The 24,668-nt window shown below is 36.5% G+C and overlaps 1 long non-coding RNA gene across 1 annotated transcript in view; it reads right to left on the reverse strand.

Moving 5' to 3' along the window:
- The window catches only part of LOC129135752 (uncharacterized), a 271,628-nt gene that overhangs the window by 214,868 nt on the left and 32,092 nt on the right, over positions 1 to 24,668 (reverse strand). The window lies entirely within an intron of this gene.

Below are 24,668 nucleotides of genomic sequence, written 5' to 3' on the forward strand. Positions count from 1 at the left end.
CTCTGCTATTATCCTATTTTCCTTAACAATGATATGTAGTCTAATTATAGATATTATTTTACATTTTTCAAAATGTAGCCTAATTATATTATTTATTTTCTATATTAGAAAACATATATATATATATTTTTTGAGACGGAGTCTTGCTCTGTTGCCCAGACTGGAGCGCAGTGGCGCAGTCTCGGCTCACTGCAAGCTCTGCCTCCCGGGTTCATGCCATTCTCCGGCCTCAGCCTCCCGAGTAGCTGGGATTACATTAAGCACTTTTTTTTTAAGGTTGACTTCAGATGTTTTTGTTTTACTGATCACAATCATTTCTAACACACTTTTCATTATAAAGCCACATGTATATGAATTACATCAATACAGTAAAGATGGGGGGCTGAGAGCTTAAGATTTTATCAGTGTGCTGAAAGCAGATTTTTGTTTTATTTGTTATGTATTTGTTTTATTTTGTTTTTTTTATTTGTCAAGCTATTGCTTCATTGCTCATAGAAATTTGGTAGCTCTAATTTTGTTTATTATGTGATTAATAAACAGGAAGAAAAGGCAAATGCTACCATTTCGTATGGGATATTCATGATGAAAAGTCACCTTCAAATATGGCATTCAAGAAAAGTGATAGTAGCATATGGTAACTCTTCTAGGCTAATGTGTGATTTAAAATTCAGTGTTTAAAAGTATATTGGTTTGAGGACAAAGAGAATCCATTTGGAACATTGAGACACTGGAAAAACAATACAACTCCTCTCTGCTTCCAGAAGAGTGGATTACAGAACGGAAACAGAGGAAACAAAATTATTCAACACTATCCTTAGTCACTTTGCCATAAACGGTAGGAGAAGACAAAACAAAACATTCAGTCTTGTATTCATAGCTGTTTCCCTCACAGGTGGTATCCTTTGATTTAGCTTTATTGACAGTTAGAGGAGACATTGGCTGCACAGTCAAGCAGCAGTGCTGATCCAGTCAGCTCTGGAGGCCAAGGCCATATGATAGCCAACTAAATGGAAAATATGGTAAGAGTGTTCCTGCTGAAAGCAACCAACCTGATGAAATAAGTGTTTCAAGACATAAGCTAATTAATATAAGAATCACATAGCAGCAAATGTGAAGGACATATTCCATGAGGCAAAGATAAAACACTATTAGCTAAATGGTAGAACATTTTAGGGATGAAAATTTTATACATGTCATATTTTTCATTGGACTGACTAAAAAATATTGTATCCAGATAGTTCAAATTAATGTAAACTTATAGTTTTATTGTGATGTTTTGAATGAAATAGCATGTATAAGACAATTATATACAATCTTTGACTATTAGTGAATATACAACAAACAGCGGTTATAATTAATATTTTATAGAGTAGAAATTATAAGCATCTTTATAAAGTTTTTCACATCCATTCTGATTACTTAAACTGGTCCTCTTCTCTTGTTTATTTTAAATCAGCTTTATTGAATGTACCTTATGTATGATATGATGTACATATTTTAAGTGAGTGAACAGTCCAATGAGCTTTGACAAATGTATATAACCTATAACTCCCACCCGAATCAAGATACAAAATATTTTCACCACTAGCTCTTTTTCATTCAATTCCTCACCCTCAAAACCACTAATTTTGGCCGGGCTCGGTGGCTTACACCTATAATCCCAGCACTTTGGAAGGCCGAGGCAGGAATATCACGAGGTCAAGAGATGGAGACCATCCTGGCCAACATGGTGAAACCCCATCTCCACTAAAAACACAAAAATTAGCTGGGTGTGGTGGCAGGTGCCTGTAATCCCAGCTACTAAGGAGGCTGAGGCAGGAGAATCACTTGAACCTGGGAGGTGGAGATTGCATTGAGCCGAGATCGCGCCACTGCACTCCAGCCAGGCAACAGAGCAAGATTCTGTCAAAACAAAAAAACAAAAACAAAAACAAAAAAACCCACTAATTTTATTTCTACCACCATTTTGAAGTGGTAGAATTTCAAATAATTGGAATAGGATTATATGATCCTATTTGTGTCTGACTTATTCCCCTAATATTTTCAGATTCATTCCTGTTGTGTGTATCAGTTGTCTGTTCATTTTTATTGCAGGGGAGCATTGTAAGATTATTCCACGGTTTCACTCCCATGAGCATTGGGGTCATTTCCTGTTTGGAAAGTGAATGAAATTGAAATGTACATTGATAAATCTTTTTGCGGGCCCCTATTTTTACTTCTCTCGGATAAATACCTATGAATGGAAATGCTGAGTCACAGGGTAGATACATGTTTAACTTTATGACAAAATGTGGTTTTCCACAGAGGCTGGGCTATTTAACTCCCACCAGCAAAGTATGAAAGTTTAATTTGCTCTATGTATTTTTCAGTACTTGGTACTGTCATTTTTTTTTTTTAACTTATGATTGGCTTACTGGCCATTCACATATCTACTTTTTGTGAAGTTTGTTCTTGAATGTTTTGCCCATTTTTGTTGGATTGCTTTTCTCATATAATTGTTATATACATTTGGATATGAGTCAGTTGACAGATAAATGTTTCGCAAATATTTTCTTTCATTTTGTGGTTTAACTCCTCATTTTCTTAACAGTGTAGTTTGAGAATATTTTTTAATTTTGATGAGCTCTAACCTATTTTTCTGTTTCTTTCTTTTATGATTACTGTTTTCTGTGTCCCATTTAAGAAATCTTTGCCTGTCCTAATTTCATTATTTTTCCTTTTTTTTTCTTTCTATACTACAGTTTTGACTTCTATTAACCTATATTTAAGTTTACTGATTTTCCTGCTATTCTTTCAAATATGTTTCATAGTAGCTGCCTAAGACATTGTATTTGTCAGCCCAGTCTCCATTTTCTATGCTGCCAAAGGGCTGATGGTTTTGACCATATCATAAGTTGGATTGTATCAGGATTTGGTCACAATAGCTTCCAAAGCATTGTGATAGTGAATTTAGGCTCTTCCTTCAGGAGAGCCCTAGAACCAAACACTATGATATTGCTAGATCTCAAAACTGCTTGACCTTGAGCCTGTTAGACCTTGAACTTGTGAGATCCTGAGATTCTGAGACCATCTGTTTAACAGGCTGAGATTTCCATATTACAAGGTGTGGGATTTCAAGACCGGAAGGCTGCGAGACTGTGAGATCTTGTTACTATGAGACTGCAAGACAACAGCCTATGTAATTAAGGAGTCAAGGACTGAGAGACTTAGTGACAGCAAGAAGATCAAACAAGAGACTTTGACATCTCCAGGTATCAAAATTGTGATACTGTGAAGACAGGGAGCTCTTTCTGCTTTCCAATCTTGTCCCTAGCCTCTGATTATTCAGCAAATTTTTAAAAACTAATTATTTTGCAGAGAGCATTATCTTTGAGTTTCAGCTTCCTCCAGATTAAAACCTGACACATTAGCCCACAGGTTTGTCACAAGTTTGACTGTTTCCTCTGAAGTAAAACCAAGATTTTGTTCTCCAGAAGCCTAGTTCACTGCTTGCCCCCACCTTCTCCCACATCCCCAACTTCACCAGTGGATCTTCAGTGTGAAAATTTCCTCTATCTTTTCCATCATCATTGCCAAAGAGCTCATCCTCTGAGTTCAATGCCTTTAGGTTTTAGGTATCTTTATGCCCAGATTGCTTTAAAGAAAATATGTATATGAATATCTACGTGTACATCTATATCTATTTATCAATCTGTCTTTCTGCATATACAGATATTTAAGCAATAATTTCTTGTTGTTTCAATGGGAGTAAAGGTATTTCATATCGTCTACATCCTAACTAGATGTGGAAATCTAGAAGTTATTAGATTAGAACTACCGACCTGTTTGGAAAATGTGTCTATTTGTTCCCAGGCTTTCAGAGGGAGTCCCATTATATTAGTAGTTGAGACAGATTTCATCAGAGAAAATGACAGATACTTTTTGGTTATTTAAGTTGGGCTTCCCTTGTCTATGTAATGAATGATGACTGATCAGTAAGCCCACTCTGCACTTCAAGCATAAGAATTTTAGCATTGTAGTTCTGTCAATGGAATCGATCTCTAATTTAAAACCCAGGCTAGTATATTTCCTACTTCATTTCTTCTGTCATTTCAACTGATCATTGGATAAAAAGAAAAACTGAAAACGTATGCTCAGAATATAGGAAATGAGCACTGTGTTGTTGAGAAAAGAGAGAAATTTAATTCCTGCATCTGGACAGAGCTATTAGTGTAATTACTGACAGGGAAAGACTTTAGAAAGGTAATAGGAGAAAATAGAAGGTCATTCCTGAGATTTCTTATAAATCATTTTTCAATTCACAGCATAAAATATTGCATTATGTATCTTTTGGACATGACAAAATATCAGAGTCAGATGTCCTCAAGAGGCCATGCTAAACAATTTAATTCTCACTCTCCTCTGCTTATCATTTTCAATGTCCATAATAGTGACATCCAAGAAGAAAAATTACAGGTTTATGTTGAGTATCCCCTAAATATTAGTTCCAGAAGCAATATGGCATATCCAGTGCCCTAGACTTTATTTTAGGGTGTCAATTTATGTATAGTCTTTTCTGTTTCTAATTTACTAAAATTTCTGATAAAAAAATCCAATTTTAAGATTGCCATCTGGGCACGGTGGCTCATGCCTGTAATCTCAGCACTTTGGGAGGCCGAGGTGGGCAGATCATCCTGAGGTCAGGAGTTCAAGACCAGCCTGGCCAACATGGTGAAACCCGTCTGTACTAAAAATACAAAAATTAGCCAGGGGTGGTGGCATTTGCCTGTAATCCCAGCTACTTAGAAGGCTGAGGCAGGAGAATCACTTGAACCCAGGAGGCAGAGATTGGAGTGAGCTGAGATCGTGCCACTGCACTCCTGCCTGGGCAACAGAAGGAGACTCCGTCTCAAAAAAAAAAAAAAAAGATTGTTGACAAGGACAGATTTTTAATATACAGATTAATATACAGAAGCTATCAACAAAATCTAATATATTCATTAAATGTTGGAACATTTAAGACTTATATTCCTAAAATTAAAACATATGATAGACATTTTGACTTTTAAATTGGCTGTAGAGTAGGCTAATGCACATGAAACCTTCCCCACCCCAACCCTTTCAGGTTTAAGGAAAGATACAAACATGCACAAATAAATCAGTCTTCTGGGGATAAATTCAGATTTTCTAATGATTTGGGATTTTCAACCTTCTACAGTTTGACTTTTTGACAAATACTAGGCATACTTTTTTTTCTAAGTAAAATTATTTGATTTCTGAATTTTCATAGTTGTAGAATATCATTACAAATGAAACACATACAAAAAAAGAAAATATTATTTTATTATTATATCTTATCCTTGAAGGATAAATGTAATGACAAAAACATCCCAAGTTCTGAGAAAAGGTAAGTGAATTTGAGAAAAATGGAAAACATAGGTGATAGAATTTCACTGACAAATATTTGGTGAGTCAGGTTTTATTCTGAAATAATTTGACATAATGTCTGACAACCGAGCTGAATGATGTTTCAGTTGTATTTAATGTAATCTGGAGGCATAACTGTTTAATTTAAGGTGAATGAACAAGGAAAAAATATCCAAAATCAAAAGTCTTGGGTCTGGGCAAGATGGAATTACAAAGGCTGGATATAGTATCCCACTGAATCAACCAAAAGAAGAAAAATAATAGCTAAAATATAAGAAGTAATGTTTTCTAAGACACTGAACATTAGACAGTGGAGGACAGTGATGTTGAAAAATGGGAAACAAATGAGTCACACACTACTATTGGCCAACTCATTGCCATGACTTTCCAGTCAATAGCACAGAAGCAGAAACCCACCGGGAGTCAGGCAGACTTTCTTAGCTGTGTAGAGGTAATCAGGAATCCAGGAGACCAAGTTTTTAGACTTCCTAAGACAGAGTAACAGAGAGGAGAGAGTTGCACACAGATAGAACTCTGAAGATCTACAGAAGCTTCCTCTTTAGTATTCAGTAGAGGGCTGATTTGGCTCATGAATGAAATGAAATTACCTAAGATTGGGAAAAGAACCATGTAAATAGATTAGAAATAATCTATTATTATCTTTGTGGGCATAGACCTTACAAAGGCCAGGAATACATGTCTGTTCCTATCAGCCAAAAAGGAAAATAAAACAAACAGTTTTCAAGAAGTTAAATGCATCCCCAAACAAAGTTCAAGAATATTGATTAGAATACAAATATGCCAAGCACCTAACAAGGTAAAGTTCATAATGCCTGGTGTCCAACAAAAGATTACTGGCCACGCAAAGAAGCAGGAAAACATGGTCCATGATGAGGAAAAATAATAAATCAAAAATGACCCTGATCTGACACACATGTTAGAATTAGCAGACAAGGAATTTAAAATAGTCACAAAACTGTATTTCATAGGTTACAAAAGTTAGGTAAAGACATGGAAAATATTAAAAGACTGAAATAGAACTTCTGCAAATGAAAATTACTATCTCAGAGACAGAAATAAACACATTAATGGCAAATTAGATATTATAGAAGAAAAGAGTAATGATCTTGAACACAATAGAAATTATCAAAAACAGCAAGGAAAAAACATTAAAAATTTAAAAAGCATCAGTAAGTTGAGGCCTAATATATGCATAATTGGAAGCCTAATATATGCATAATTGGAATCCAGAAAGGAAAGGAGAGTGGGACAATAATGTTAATTGAATACTTTTACAAAATTCTAAACATTCTAAATTTGGTGAAAACTATAAATCAGAGATCCATAAATCTTAATGAATCTCAAGCGCAAGAAATATGAGGAAACTACACTATGGCACTTTATAATCAAGTTGCACAAAACTACTAAAAATAAGACAATCTTAAAATCAATTAAAAAATTGTGTATATGAAGGAACCAAGATAAGTATGGCAGTTTTTCATCCTAAGTAATGCAAATACAAAGAGAGTGGAACAACTTATTTAAAGTATGAAAAGGATTATCAATCTAGAATTATATGCCCAATGAATTTATCCTTCAAAAACAAAAGTGATACTGTTGCATCACGAGGTCCAAAAAAAAGGAAGTGGAATAGGAACTTTGACAGACATGCAACAGCTCAAAGAATTCATCACCAGCATACCCACACTGTAAGAAACTTTAAAGTAAAAAAATATATAACTTCAAGTAAAAGTAAATCTAAATTAGAGCTGGATATTTCAATAACCCTCCCTAAAAAATTGATAGCACAAGTAGACATGTAGTACAGATGTGAATAACACTATCAATGGCCTAGATCTAACTGATATTCATAGAACACTCTACTAAACAAGAGAGTATATATTATCTCTAGCACACATGGAAAGTTTCCCAAGATAAACTATATACTAGGCCAAAAATAAGCATAAAAGTGTAAAAGGATTCAATTCACATAAAGTACATTTTCTGATTACAATAAAATCAGAAAAAAATAACAGAAAGATCACTAGAAAATCCCTAACTATGTGAACTAAATAACATATTGCTGACAAAACACAATAGCTCAAAGAAGAAATCAAAAGGAAAATAGAAGGTATTTTGAACTGAAGAAAGATACAACATATTAAAAGTGTGAGTTACTGCTAATACAGTACTTAAATGGGACATGTTGTCACTAAATCCCACATTATAAAAGAAGAAAGATCTTAAATCAATATTAGCTTCCACTCTAAGAAACTAATGAAGGAAGCGCAACAGAAGTCCAAAGTAAGCAGACAAAGGGAAATAATAGAAAGTACAGTGGAAATTAATGAAATAGAAACAGAAAATCAGTAGAGAAAGATAAACAAACCTTAATGCTCATTCTTTGAGAATATCAATGAAACTGATAAACCTTGAAGTGGAATGAGAGAGAGAGAGAATGAGTGCAAATTAGCAATATCAAGAATAGCAGTAATCACTACAGATTCTAAAGATTTGAAGATCATTAACAACTTCATACCTATAAATTTGACAACTCAGATGAAATGGATAAAATATGTGATAGACACAAGTTATAAAGCTAACTCAGAAAATTTAGGTAGCTTGATAAACATGTATCTATATCAATTTTGAAAACTGAGTTGGTAGTTAAAACTTCCCTTAAAGAAAATGCAATGCCCACATCGATATATTGGTAAATTCTACCAGACATTTAAAGAAGAAATAACATAAATCCTACGCATCCTCTATATTAGTCTGTTTTCACGCTGTTGATAAAGACATATCCAAATACGAGATTGTGTCATATTTATAAAGGAAAAGAGGTTTAATGGACTCACAGTTCCACATGGATGGGAGGCCTCACAATCATGGCAGAAGGTGAAAAGCATGTCCGTCTTACAGAGCGGCAGGCAAGAGAGAATGAGAGCCAAGCCGAATGGGAAATCCCTTATAAAACCATCAGATCTCATGAGACTTATTCACTACCATGAGAACAGTATGGGGCAAACTGCCCCCATGATTCAATTATCTCCCACTGGGTCCCTCCCACAACACATGAGAATTATGGGAGCTATAATTAAAGATGAGATTTGGGTGGGGACACAGCCAAACCATATCATACTCCTTGAAAAAAGTAAAGGGAATATTCCCAACTCATTTCATGAGGCCAGTATTACTCTGATACCAAAACTAGGCTATACTGCAAGGGGGAAAAACAGTAATAGATTAATAACCCTCAGGAACATGAATGTAAACAAACAAAATTTTAGCAGATTGAAATCAAAGACATACTAAAAGCATAATACATCATGTCTAAGAGGGATTTATCACAAGAATGCATGGTTAGTTTATCACTGAAAAGCAATCAGTGTAATGAACTACATTAACCATAGAAGAAAGAAAAACATTTGATTATCTCAAGATGAAAAAAAGAGCATTTCACAAAACACAAAATTCATTCCTTAGAAAATAACCCTTAGCAAACTACAAATATAAAAAAGTTTCCTCAGCTTTACAAAGGATATAAATGAAATGCCTACAGCCAACATCATATTTAATTATGAAAGACTGAATAGGGCCGAGCAAGGTGGTTCACGCCTGTAATCCCAGCACTTTGGGAGGCTGAGGTGGGTGGATCACAAGGTCAGGAGATCGAGACCATCCTGGCTAACACGGTGAAACCCTGTCTCTACTAAAAATACAAAAAATTAGCCAGGCGTGGTGGTGGGCGCCTGTAGTCCCAGCTACTCAGAAGACTGAGGCAGGGGAATTGCTTGAACTGGGAGGCAGAGGTTGCAGTGAGCCAAGATCATGCAACTGCACTCCAGCCTGGGCGACAGAGCAAGACTCTGTCTCAAAAAAAAAAAAAAAGACTGAATAGTTTTCCCCTAAAATGAGAAATGAGATGATGACATCCACTCTCAACATCGCTAATCAACATTTTTTTGAGATTCTAGCAAGTACAATAAGTAAAGATGAAGAAATGAAAGGCATATAGTTAAAAAGGCAGAAGTGGCTGGGTGTAGTGGCTCACAGCTGTAATCCCAGCACTTTGGGAGGCCAAGGTGGGCAGATCCCTTGATCTCAGGAGTTCGAGACCAGCCTGGGCAACATGGTAAAACCTCTTTTCTACAAAAAATACAAAAAATTAGCCGGGTGTGGTGCTGCATGTCTATGATCTCAGCTACTCAGGCGACTAAGGTGAGAGGATCACCTGTGCCCTGGAGGTCAAGGCTGTAGTGAGCCATGATTGTGCTCTTGTACTCTAACCTGGGCAACAGAGCAAGATCCTGACTCAAAAAAACAAAAGGAAGAAATAAAACTGTTGTTATTCATAGACAACCTAACCATCTAAATAGAAAATCCAATGGAATCTACCAAAACCTAGTAGAACTGACAGGTATTTTAGCAGCTTGCAGGATATGAAACCAGTATATGAAATAATTATATTTTTATATCCTAGCAATGAACAATCAGGAATTAAATTAAATAGACAATACTAATTTAAATAGCATCAAAAATGAAACGCCTGAGGATAAAATCTGACAAAGTTGTGCTACACCTGTATGCTGAAAACAAGAAAACATTGAGAGTAATTAAAGAAAACCTAACCAAATAGTTCAAAAAATATGTAGTATTTGTGAGTCAAAAGATGCAACATTATTAAATTGTAATTATTTCCAACTTGATCTATAAACCAAATTTAATCCCAATAAAAGTCCCAGAAGGTCTTTTTGTAGCAACTTAGTAAACTGATTCTAAAACGTATATGGAAGTGCAAAGAATATACAAAAAGTAAAACAACTCTGATAAAGAAAAACAAAGTTGGAGAACTAAGACTACCTGATTTAAGTTTTAGTATAAACTTACAGTAATTAAAGTAATATTAGTATACATATAAGCAAATTGATAAATCAGATACAATCAAGAGTCCAGAAAATAGAGCCACAAACATATGGACAAATGATTTCAAGAAATGTAACAAAGATCATATAGGAAGACAGGATTGTCTTTTCTATAAATGTTGCTAAAATAATTGGATATTCACATAAAAATGAATTTTTCACCATATGTCATAAGATATGTAAAAAAACCCCAAATATATTGTGAACCTAAAGGAAATGCTGAACACATTAAAACATTTAGAAGAAAGTATAAAATAAAATGTGACTTTGGGTTAGGCAAAGATTTCTTAGATATGCCATTGAAAGTAAAACTTATAAAATAAAAAATTGATAAACTGGACAACCAAATTTTCTGACTTCTTTTCTTTGAAAGATGCCATTAGGACAATGAAAGGAAAACCAGACTGAAAAAATTTGCAAAGCATGTATCTGATTAAAGTTTAATGTTATACACTGATTTGCGTTCTCCCTAAAATTTCATGTTGAAATCCTAATCCCCAATATGACTGTATTTGGAGATACAGCCTTTAAAAAGGTAACTGGCTGGGCACAGTAGCTCACTCCTGTAATCCCAGCACTTTGGGAGGCTGAGTGGGAAGGATCATTTGAGCTCAAGAATTTGAGACCAGCCTGGACAACAAAGTGAGACTTCATCTCTACTAAAAATATTAAAAAATATATATAGCTGGGCACCATACCTGTAGTTCCAGCTACTCAGGAGGCTGTGGTGGTGGATCACTTTAGCCCCAGAGATGGAGGCCTCAGTGAGCTGTGTGGTACACTCCAGCCTTGGCAATAGAGGGAGGCCCTGTCTCAAAATTAATTAATTAAAGAGGTAAAGTTAAATGAGGTCTTAATGGGGAAGGCTAATCCAGTAGAACTGGTGTCCTTATAAGAAGAGGAAGAAACACCAAGAGAAAAAGCCATATCAGGACATAATAAGAAGTACTGTCTGCAAGATGGGGAGAGATGCTTAACCAGAAACCAACCCTGATTACACTTTGACCTTGGAATTCTAGCCTCAAGAACAGTAAGAAAATAAATTTCTATTGGTTCTCATTCCATCCCTAGGTATCTACCTGGGAATTTCAAATCCCTTAAAGACGGTGAGAATGGGTGGGAGCAGGGTGGAGAGTAGGAGCTGTGAGAATGCTCTCTCAGGTCTTTCTATCTGGCACATTCTTCAGTCATTTCTATTCCAACATCTGGGCACCGTGTTAACCTTGTTGCCATGTAGACTCAGGTATCTCTAAAAGGCATGAGTGCTGAGAGGCAAAGAATAAAAATCCTGCTTTGTAATACCCTGATATTCTAAGAAGAAGCGCCTACTTTGTGATTCCCCTCTCCCTAACAAAGAGGAGGAGACACCAGAGTTGCACATGTCCAGAGGAAAAGCAATGTGAAGACACAGTGAGAAGGCGGCCATCTGCACACCAAGGAGAGGGACCTCAGCAGAGACCAACATGCCCAATACCTTGATCATTGACTTCCCTCTCCACAACGAAGAGAAAATGAATTCCTCTTTTTTAGGCTACCCAGTCTGTTATGGTAGCAGCCAGAATATGTAAAGAACTCTTAAAAGTCAATAATAAAAAAGAAATAACCCATTTTTTAAATGGGCCAAAGATTTGAATAATTTACCAAAGAAGATATAGGATGGCAAATAAGCATGTTTTTAAAAACCTTCAATATCATTAGTCATTAGAGAAATGCAAATTAGAACTATAGTGAAATACTACTACAAATTCATTAGAATGGCTAAACATTAAAAATACTCACCATACCAAATTTTGATGAGGATGTAGACAAAATGGAACTTGCATACACTACTGGTGGGTATATAAAATGTTACAATCACTGTGGAAAACAGCTTGGCAATCTCTTGAAAAATTAAACACCTAACATATGATCCTGGCATTTCACTTCTATGTATTTACTCAGAAGAAATAACAGCCTATGTTCATACAAACACCTGATGTAATTTTTTAAAATATCAGCTTTATTTGTAATGGCCCTGTGATGGACTAAATGTTTATGTCCCGCTAAAATTCATATGCTGAACCTCTAATCTCAATGTGACGGTACATGGAGGTAGGGCTTTTGGAAGGTAATTAGGTCATGAGAGTGGAGTCTAGATTAATGGGATTAGTGACCTTAGAAGAGGGCAGAGAGCTGGCTAACTCTCCTGTAATTGAGTATATGACAAGAAGTCAGCAGTCTGTAGCCAAGAAGAGGTCCCTGGTCAGAACTCCAACATGCTGACACTCTAATCTTGAAATTCTGGCCTCCAGAATATGAGAAATAAAGTCCTGCTCTATTTATACTTATATTCAGACTTTGTTACAGCAGCCTGAACTAAGACAAGCCCTAAACTGGAAGCAACACTAATGTTCATCAACAAGTGAATGAATAAACAGATTATGGTATACCTATACAATGAAATACAATTCTAGACATAAAAAGGAATGAACCATCAATCAGTACAAAATGGACAAATGTCAAAAATTACTCTGAATGAAAGAAGTCAGCCCAAAACAAAAGAGTACATGCTATACAATTCTATTTGTATAAAACTCTAGGAAATGCAAATTAGTTTGTAGTGACAGAAAGCAGATAAATGGTCACCTGGGAGTGAGGGTGGAGGGCATGCACGGACTGGCATTTGGGAAGGATGACAAGGGGCATAGGGAAAATTTGGAATGATAGTTATGTTCATTATCCTGAGTACGGTGATGGTTTCAGGGGTATATGAACATGTCCAACCCTATCAAATTTTGTATTTAATGTGCAGTTTATTGTGTATAGATTATGCCTCAATAAAGCAGCTAAAATTAAATAAATTAACAATGCATTGTTGCTCATTTGGAATGGAAATTATCTTCAGTTGTTTAAATTTAGCAAAAAATCCTACTCTAGTGGCTTTCTGGCAAGCAGGAGATGTTTAAGAGCATCCTTCTTATATTAATTAGGCTGGTGTTTCAGATCGATTATCCCTATTTTATGAAAGTGCAATTTTTGTTTTGTGACATCAATAGTGCTATTTTATAATCTTCATTGGTGACTCAACATAACCACTGTTTCTTTCCACATAGTTCTATCAGGCAATTTTATCTTTGGTTCCTAAATAAATTAGTACTTTCACAGAAATTTTTTGTCCATGCCTACCTCACTCAAATTTTTAAAAGTCATCCATTTTAATGGTTATATCACTGTATGGGAATGTGTCAGCACAGAATCTGAATACCTTCAACTAATTCTGTCAATCTAATATGACCTTGACTATTTGTATATACTTTTTGAATTCGCCTTCATGCCTTCCACTATATTTTCAACCTGTTCCAGGCTTTCTGACTCATCCTTCAACTGAAATGACCTTATCAGGGTTACTGCTGAGTTGCATACTGACAATACTAATGGTACATTTTGTCTTCATTTTAGTAGACCTCTTAGCTGCTTTTTCCATGGTTTACCACTTTCCCTTCCTTGAAATATTTTTTCCCTTGATGACATCATATTCTCCTGGGTTTTCTTCCTCTTCCCCTTAGGGAAAAAATTCTGTCTTCTCTCCTGATTTCTCTTCTCCATGTGACATCTAAATATTGAAGTATATTATGACCAAGTCCTTTATTTTCCTTATCTCTTCTCTTGGACGAGTTGATCTTATTTCATCCTATTGTTTTCATAGCTTCCCTGTGCTGATGACTCTCAAATGTGTACCTTCTTGTTGAATCCAGTGTTTTCTTCCTTCTCTAGGGAACTCTGCATGGCGGGACTCCATCTGGGTTCAGACATTCCCAAAGTCTATATGAAGAGGTTTAGCAAGTAAGAGAAGTGCTGCAATATATCGTTTGTATGCTGAACACATTCACATTGATTAGCTTTTCAGACCTCACTTTAAAAAATCTGATATGTAGGCATTAAAGCCATTATCCTCATTTTACAGATTAAGAAACTAAGAGCCAAAGATTAAGATTCATGGAAAGTCATGATCGATAGACTGGATTTAAAGAAAAGCGTTTTTTTTTTTTTTTTTTTTTGAGGTGGAGTCTTGCTCTGTTGCCCGGGCTGGAGTACAGTGGCGCCATCTTGGCTCACTGCAAGCTCCCTCTCCCGGGTTCACGCCATTCTCCTGCCTCAGCCTCCCGAGTAGCTGGGACTACAGGTGCCCGCCACCGCACCCGGCTAATTTTTTGTATTTTTAGTAGAGACAGGGTTTCACCATGTTAGCCAGGATTGTCTCGATCTCCTGACCTCATGATCCGCCTGCCTCGGCCTCCCAAAGTGCTGTGATTACAGGCGTGAGCCACCGCATCCGGCCAGAAAAGCCTATTTTATACTGCTAGATTGTAAGCAATATGAGAGCAGGGGATCTATCCAACTCTTCATCTTTATCCTTACAGGAAACAAAGGTACTTAATCGCTGCTTGAATAATTGGCTCTATTTATTTTAAATGTTTTTATTGGGATTATTTCTAAATTATAGGATCAGTGAATTTTGCTGATTTCAAAATGATTTCCGATTATCAAGGATCTTAGAATGTATTACAATGAGCATTTAGATCATTCTTTTTTTGTAAATTTATAAAGTATAAGCCTGGAAATAATAAGAACTAAATGCAGAACAATTTCACAAAGGAATTTAAACCCAGAACGTTTCCCAAGAGAAATTAAAATGAAATTTTAATTGTCAATTTGTTGTATTTTCTTTCTCTCTCTCTCTCCTAGAATATATATATTCTAGAGCAGATGTGTAAAACCCTTTGAATATGAGGACATTTTTGCTTCTCTGTGGTGGCAGATATCACAAAAATTATACACAGACTTTTGTTTTTTGGTAGCTGTGATGATTAATGCTGAGTGTCAACTTGATTGGATTGAGGGTGTTGGGAAAGGAGATTAACATCGGAGTCAGTGCGCTGGGAAAGGCAGACCCATCCTTGATCTGGTGGGCACAATCTAATCAGCTGCCAGCATGGCTGCAGTATAAGCAGGCAGAAAAATTTGAACAAGAGAGACTGGCCTAGCCTCCCAGCCTACATCTGTCTCCTGTGCCGGATGCTTCCTGCCCTTGAACATCAGACTCCAAGTTCTTCAGTTTTGGAACTTGGACTGGCTCTCCTTGCTCCTCAGCCTGCAGATGGCCTATTGTGGGACCTTATGATCGTGTGACTTAATACTTAATAAGCTCATATATATATATATATATATATATATAAATGTGTGTGTGTGTATATATATGTGTGTGTGTATATATATATGTTGTATATATATATGAATTGATATATATATATAAATTCCATTAAACTCCCATATATATAATATATTATATTGAGTATAATATAATAATATATATATATTCCATTAGTTCTCTCCCTCTAGAGAACCCTGACTAATACAGTAGCTCATCAGCTATTGTTAGTGTTAGTGTATTTTATGTGTGGCCCAAGACAATTATTCTTCTTCCAGTGTAGCTCAGGGAAGCCAACAGGTTGGACACCTCTGTTAGAGGAATGAAAATAAAGAATACATGAACCAGAACTTATATTTAGAACCAGAGCTTATATATGCATATATATATATATATATATATATATATATATATATATATATATGTATATATGTATGGCATCTGTGGAAAAAGTCTCATATCTATATGAGCTCTGGTTCATGCATCATTCACTTTCATTGCTACAAAGCACCTTGTGACATTATATTAGCACTTACCAGTTTCACATATCATAACATATAGTGGGATTAGCAGACTGTAAAAAGAAGTGACAAGTTGCTGGTCAAACCTGGAGGAGATATGAGACATTATAATGATAGCTTCTCATTTAACTGTATTTCAAAACAATTATTTTAAAATTAATTTTAAATCTTTGGTACTATAAATGAGAAGAGCAACAAAAATAAATAGTGGGGTCAATGGTAAAGTATTTTTTAAAACTCTATATAAGAATAAAGGGCTAGAGTTCTTCCACTTTCAGGAATGAGTTACATAAAGCTGTATTGGAGAAAATGTGTACTATTATTTGAACAAAAGTGTTCTTGCAAAGGAGGATTGTAGGGAGGTGGCAGTGGTAATGGTAGCATAGCTTTCAGATTTTTCACAAATTCAAAATCAAAACACACAGCAAAACTGGAGAGTAAAACTAAAACATACGAATAGCATGAATAACAGAACAAAGTGACAAGGTATCTTAGCAATTCCAAAATACAAGGAGGTGGGGGAGAAAATACCAGCAGTCAGAAGACCATATTTTCAACATGAGGCTGACCAAAGGGAAGCAACAGAGCACCTAATGGATCAGAGAACAGGAGAATCGCCAAGGCACACACTTCATGGAGGGCCAACTTGAGCACAGTGACTAATTTGTAGACTTTTGCCCACTCTAGTGGGAGATAATTGCAAGAGGACTGTAGTAGACAGTATGAGGGACCAGAGCCTCAAAACAAACAGAAGAATAAACAGAAGGTTTTAAAAATCAAAAGAAATGGAGAAAAGCACATAACTATTCAAGATAAAGTAACAAATGCTGAAAGCAAAGAGAATTATCACAAGAATATTAAGATTCCCTGAAAAAGTAAAACAAGGAAACTATGGGAAATGTGACCAACTGAGTGACCAACTCAGTGGCAATGACCTTCCCTAATGACTAATCCAGATGGTCCTTAAAAATCACTCTCATTAACAGGGCTTTGGCCGACTCCAGGTCTGGGGCAGAAAATATACAAGATGAGCTTTTAACTTCTTGATATATCATGAGTAAGAAAGCTATAAAGACTCCCGCCAGGCCTATGTCCAAAAGAATTAGGAGCCAATTTGAAGAGGTTCAACTGATAGACAATTTGAACTTTATTATAGGTAAGAATTGCACTGAATGGAAACTCATCCAATATTTTTAAATTCTTGATTTGTAATGACATTTTTTAAATTAAAAAAGAAACCTAATTGGTCACCTTTTGAGGATAAAATAAACCCATTCATTAGATTAAAACCTGGATAGTTACAAGGAAATAATTAACATTTATCTTGATTTTCAATATAAACTATACCACTGGGTAAACAAATAGTAAATGAGGGGAAGCCATCAATTCTCTATTAAATTATTCTAGGTAATAAGTGAAACAAGATAATAGAATTATAATATCACAATGTTTAAACTCTTTATGATTTAATGGACATGGGCATTGAGCATCCAAAAATACTAACATTAAAAGCAAAAGTTATTGATCTGCCACTCTGCCCACTCAAGTCAATGCCTAAAGAGCTATGAGGAGGGAAGCAGCTGACCAAGAGGCCACAATGCTGAATCCTCCAGCTTCACTCTTCTCTTGGGTTTGTGCAAATGAACACTCCAGAAGCATAATAGCAATGCACTCCCCAAAACAAAAAATCTTGAAACCTTTGTAGTTAAGGTAAAGAGAGACAAATTTCAACTGTACCACCTATGGTACCAGTCTTTGGTGTCACCTGCATCCAGTCTTCAGTGCCACCTGCATTATTTTTCCTCTTTATTGAGGTATAATTGACAAATTAAAATGGTATGTATTTGACGTTTGCAATTTGGTGTTTTGAAATGCATACACATTGTCAAATGACTATAATGAGATAGCACCTCCTACCTGTTAGAATGGCTATTATAAAAAGATGGAAAGATAACAAGTGTTGATGAGGATATAGAGAAAGGGGATCTTACACATTATTTATTAGTCAGAATGTAAACTGGTACAGCCGCCATGGAAAACAGTACGGAGGTTTCCAAAAAATTAAAAATGAACAGCCTTACAATCCAGCAATCCCATTTCTGGGTGTATGTCCCAAGGAAGGAAAATTATTATCTCCAAGAGATATCTTCACTCCCATATTCATTGCAGCATTATTCACAAGAGCCAGGATAAGAAAACAATCTAAGTGTCCACCAATGGATAAATGGTTAAGGAAAATGTGGTATATATACATAATGAAATATTTTTCAGCCCTAAAAAAAAATCTGCTAATTGCCACAGTAATGGATGAAACTAGAGGACATTATGGTAAGTGAAATAAGCCAGGCACAGAAAGAAAAGTACTGCATAATCTCACTTATATGTGGAACCTGAAAAAGTCAAATTCAGAGAAACAGAGAGTAGAAGGGTGATTACTGGGATGGGTGGAAATGGGGAGATGTGGGTCAAAGTGTACAAACTTGCAATTAGTAGATGAATACGTTCTGGAGAGCTATGAACAACATCGTGACCATAATTAATAATAATGTGTTGCATACTTGAAACTTGCTAAAAGAGCATTCTAGACTCACACACACATAAACACACAAGGTAAGTATGTGAAGTGGTAACTATGTTAATTAGCTTGATTTTGGCAATTACCCATACTTTGAATCAACAATCCCATCTGGTGAGAGTTTTCTCCCAATTTCAACCATGGGCTCTGTCCTGATGTGCCACCCATGAGTTACAGAATTGTTCATAAAAAAGACTCATACCAAAAGAGAAATAAAATGCATTTAAAATGCGAGACAGAAGGTCTTCCTCTGCAATTAAAACCAGATTATGAGCACAGATAATTCATTCTCTTAACTAAAATATGAGACACCATGAAATAACTTTATTCATTCTGTCCTCTATCCATTTACTAAACAAAACCAATTGAACCAACAGTAGCTAACTAACCAACTAATCACACACACACACACACACACACACAGTCACACAGACACACACACACACCCACACACAAATTGTATTTTACTGTGGTATCACAGTGATTGTGAAGATGCAGAGATAAATGGCAATTATTTTGGTTTTAAAATTAATCTATTGGGTGTCTTGAGACAATTATCTCATATACATAATTCAAAAAGCCTTCCAAGAGAGGACCAGAGCTACATGGAATTTTGAAAAAAAACATTTGAACAACACAAACAAGCAAATAAAGATTTTATTGGTTTTATTGACTCTTTTAAAAGTTAACTTGAAGTCCTATTGTATAAATTTTTTTACATGTTCTTCTTATACTCTGTTAAAGAAATGTTTGTTAATTCTTAATTTTCTCTTAGAGGATGAATGTATAGAACATTTTTTCAATGTAATTTTTAGAATTCAGTGTGATTTTGCCCTGTTTTTTATTATAATTCACAAATGAAAGTAAAAATTCAACACACATTAAGATTAGGCCACATTCAAGTTATTAACATTATTAAGCAAGCAGGATACTATCCGACTCATTAATTACTCCCTTCTTATCGAGATTAATCAGTCCAATCTGGGAAGTGTATTCCAGGGAGGACTGCTGGCTTTTTCACACTTGATTGTATGAAACAGTTTATGTGAGCTAAGACTTTATGTAAAGAGTCCATGAAAATTGTATTATTTAAAAATCCCAACAAATAAGTTTAAAGAAAAATTAAAAGCTGACTTAAATACCACCATCCCAAATCCCAAAGTAACTATTTTAAATATTGAACATTAAATCATGAACACCATTTACATGTTTCATATATAAGTAAATATGTATATTCTTACATATGTGCATATTTTCTACATCTGTTATCAGTAGATGAATATATATACTTGATATTTGTTCATATACACATATAGATAAAAAGATAAAGTAAAACTACTTTTAAAAAATGGAAGGTGGCTGTTCCAAGATGGCCGGATAGGAACAGCTCCAGTCTACAGCTCCCAGCGTGAGCAATGCAGAAGAGGGGTGATTTCTGCATTTCCAACTGAGGTACTGGGTTCATCTCACTCGGGCTTGTCAGACAGTGGGCGCAGGAGAGTAGGTGCAGCGCACCGAGCATGAGCCAAAGCAGGGTGAGGCATAGCCTCACCTGGGAAGCGCAAGGGGTCAGGGAATTCCCTTTCATAGCCAAGCAAAGCTGTGACAGACGGCACCTGGAAAATCGGATCACTCCCACCCTAATACTGTGCTTTTCCAATGGTCTTAGCAAATGGCACACCAGGAGATTATATCTTGCACCTGGCTCGGAGGGTCCCACACCCAGGGAGCTTCACTCATTGCTAGCACAGCAGTCTGAGATTGAACTGCAAGGTGGCAGCGAGGCTGGGGGAGGGGTGCCCACCATTGCCGAGGTTGAGTAGGTAAACAAAGTGGCCAGGAAACTTGAACTGGGTGGAGCCCACCGCAGCTCAAGGAGGCCTGCCTGCCACTGTAGACTACATCTCTAGGGGCAGGGCATAGCCAAACAAAAGGCAGCAGAAACCTCTGCAGACTTAAATGTCCCTGTCTGACAGCTTTGAAGAGAGTAGTGGTTCTCCCAGCATGAAGTTTGAGATCTGAGAATGGGCAGACTGCCTCCTCAAGTAGGTCCTGACCCCCTAGTAGCCTACCTAGGAGGCATCCCCCAGCAGGGGCAGACTGACACCTCACACGGCCGGATAACCCTCTGAGACGAAGCTCCCAGAGGAACGATTAGGCAGCAACATTTGCTGTTCAGCAATATTCGCTGTTCTGCAGCCCCCGCTGGTGATACCCGGGAAAACAGGGTCTGGAGTGGACCTCCAGCAAATTCCAACAGACCTGCACCTGAGGGTCCTGACTGTTAAAAGGAAAACTAGCAAACAGAAAGGACATCCACACCAAAACCCCATCGGAATGTCACCATCATCAAAGACCAAAGGTAGATAAACCACAAAGACAGGGAAAAAACAGAATAGAAAAACTGAAAATTCTAAAAATCAGAGCACCTCTCCTCCTCCAAAGGAATGCAGCTCCTCACCATTAACAGAAGAAAGCTGGAAGGAGAATGAGTTTGATGAGTTGAGAGAAGAAGGTTTCAGACGACCAAACTTCTCTGAGCTAAAGGAGGAAGTTCAAACCCATCGCAAAGAAGTTAAAAACCCTGAAAAAAGATTAGATGAACGGCTAACTAGAATAACCAATGCAGAGAAGTCCTTAAATGACCTGATGGAGCTGAAAACCATGGCACAAGAACTACGTGACGAATGCACAAGCTTCAGTAGCCAATTTGATCAACTAGAAGAAAGGGTATCAGTGATTGAAGATCAAATGAATGAAATGAAGTGAGAAGAGAAGTTTAGTGAAAAAAGAATAAAAAGAAATGAACAAAGCCTCCAAGAAATATGGGACTATGTGAAAAGATCAAATCTACATCTGATTAGTGTACCTGAAAGTGATGGGGAGAATGGAGCCAAGTTGGAAAACACTCTGCAGGATATTATCCAGGAGAACTTCCCCAACCTAGCAAGGCAGGCCAACATTCAAATTCAGGAAATACAGAGAAAGCCACAAAGATACTCCTCAAGAAGAGCAACTCCAAGACACATAATTGTAAGATTCCCAAAGTTGAAATGAAGGAAAAAATGTTAAGGGCAGCCAGAAAGAATGGTCAGGTTACCCACCAAGGGCAGTCCATCAGACTAACAGGTGATCTCTCGGCAGAAACTCTACAAGCCAGAAGAGAGTGGGGGCCAATATTCAACATTCTTAAAGAAAAGAATTTTCAACCCAGAATTTCATATCCAGCCAAACTAAGCTTCAAAAGTGAAGGAGAAATAAAATCCTTTACAGACAAGCAAATGCTGAGAGATTTTGTCACCACCAGGCCTGCCCTACAAGAGCTTCTGAAGGAAGCACTAAACATGGAAAGGAACAACCAGTACCAGCCACTGAAAAAAGATGCCAAATTGTAAAGACCATCGATGCCAGGAAGAAACTGCATCAACTAACGAGCAAAATAACCAGCTAACATCATAATGACATGATAAAATTCACACATAAAAATACTAACCATAACTGTAAATGGGCTAAATGATCCAATTAAAAGACACAGACTGGCATATTGGATAAAGAATCAAGACCCATCAGTGTGCTGTATTCAGGAGACTCATCTCACATGCAGAGACACACATAGGCTCAAAATAAAGGGATGGAGGAAGACCTACCAGGCAAATGGAAAACAAAAAAAGGCAGGGGTTGCAATCCTAGTCTCTGATAAAACAGACTTTAAACCAACAAAGAGCAAAAGAGACAAAGAAGGCCATTACATAATGGTAAAGGGATCAATTCAACAAGAAGAGCTAACTATCCTAAATATATATGAACCTAATACAGGAGCACCCAGATTCATAAAGCAAGTTCTTAGAGACTTACAAAGAGACTTAGACTCTCACACAATAATAATGGGAGACTGTAACACCCCACTGTCAACATTAGACAGATCAACGAGATAGAAAGTTAATAAGGATATCCAGGAATTGAATTCAGCTCTGCACCAAGCAGACCTAATAGACATCTACAGAACTCTCCACCCCAAATCAACAGAATATACATTCTTCTCAGCACCACATCACACTTATTCCAAAATGGACCACATAGTTGGAAGTAAAGCACTCCTCAGCAAATGTAAAAGAACAGAAATTATAACAAGCTGTCTCTCAGAACACAGTGCAATCAAACTAGAACTCAGGATTAAGAAACTCACTCAAAACTGCTCAATTACATGGAAACTGAACAAACTGCTCCTGAATGACTACTGGATACATAACGAAATGAAGGCAGAAATAAAGATGTTCTTTGAAACCAACGAGAACAAAGACACAACATACAAGAATCTCTGGGACACATTTAAAGTAGTGTGTAAAGGGAAACTGATAGCACTAAATGCCCACAAGAGAAAGCAGGTAAGATCTAAAACTGACACCCTAACATCACAATTTAAAGAACTAGAGAAGCCAGAGCAAACACATTCAAAAGCTAGCAGAAGGCAAGAAATAACTAAAATCAGAGCAGAACTGAAGGAAATAGAGACACAAAAAACCCTTCAAAAAATCAATGAATCCAGGAGCTGGTTTTTTGAAAAGATCAACAAAATTGATAGACTGCTAGAAAGACTAATAAAGAAGAAAGAAGAATCAAATAGATGCAATAAAAAATAATAAAGGGGAAATCACCACCAATCCCACAGAAATACAAACTACCATCAGAGAATACTACAAACAGCTCTACAGAAATAAACTAGAAAATCTAGAAGAAATGGATAAATTCCTGGACACATACACCCTCCCAAGACTAAACCAGGAAGAAGTTGAATCCCTGAATAGACCAATAACAGGCTCTGAAATTGAGGCAATAATTAATAGCTTACCAATTAAAAAAAGTCCAGGACCAGATGGATTCACAGCTGAATTCTACCAGAGGTACAAAGAGGAACTGGTACCATGCTTTCTGAAACAATTCCAATCAATAGAAAAAGAGGGAATCCTCCCTAACTCATTTCATTAGGCCAGCATCATCCTGATACCAAAGCCTGGCAGAGACACAACAAAGAAAGAGGATTTTAGACCAATATCCCTGATGAACATCAATGCAAAAATCCTCAATAATATTCTGGAAAACCGAATCCAGCAGCCCATCAAAAAGCTTATCCACCATGATCAAGTGGGCTTCATCCCTGGGATGCAAGTCTGATTCAACATATGCAAATCAATAAATGTAATCCAGCATATAAACAGAACCAAAGACAAACACCACATGATTATCTCAATAGATGCAGAAAAGGCCTTTGACAAAATTCAGCAGCCCTTCATGTTAAAAATTCTCAATAAATTTTGTATTGATGGGATGTATCTCCAAATAATAAGAGCTATTTATGACAAACCCATGGCCAATATCATACTGAATGGGCAAAAACTGGAAGCATTCCCTATGAAAACTGGCACAAGACAGGGATGCCCTCTCTCACCACTCCTATTCAACATAGTGTTGGAAGTTCTGGCCAGGGCAATTAGGCAGGAGAAAGAAATAAAGAGTATTCAATTAGGAAAAGAGGAAGTCAAACTGTTCCTGTTTACAAGTGACATGATTGTATACCTAGAAAACCCCATCATCTCAGTCCAAAATCTCCTTAAGCTGATAAGTAACTTCAGCAAAGTTTCAGGATACAAAATCAATGTGCAAAAATCACAAGCATTCTTATACACTAATAACAGACGAACAGAGAGCCAAATCATGAGTGAACTCCCATTCACAATTGCTTCAAAGAGAATAAAATACCTAGGAATCCAACTTACAAGGGATGTGAAGGACCTCTTCAAGGAGAACTACAAACTACTGCTCAATGAAATAAAAGAGGATACAAAAAAATGGAAGAACATTCCATGCTCATGGATAGGAAGAATCAATATCGTGAAAATGGCCATACTGCCCAAGGTAATCTATAGATTCAATGCCATCCCCATCAAGCTACCAATGACTTTCTTCACAGAATTGGAAAAAACTACTTTAAAGTTCATATGGAACCAAAAAAGAGCCCGCCTTGCCATGTCAATCCTAAGCCAAAAGAACAAAGC

The sequence above is a fragment of the Pan troglodytes genome, chromosome 7 (genome assembly GCF_028858775.2).
Source record: "Pan troglodytes isolate AG18354 chromosome 7, NHGRI_mPanTro3-v2.0_pri, whole genome shotgun sequence".
NCBI classification, from domain to species: Eukaryota; Metazoa; Chordata; class Mammalia; order Primates; family Hominidae; genus Pan; species Pan troglodytes.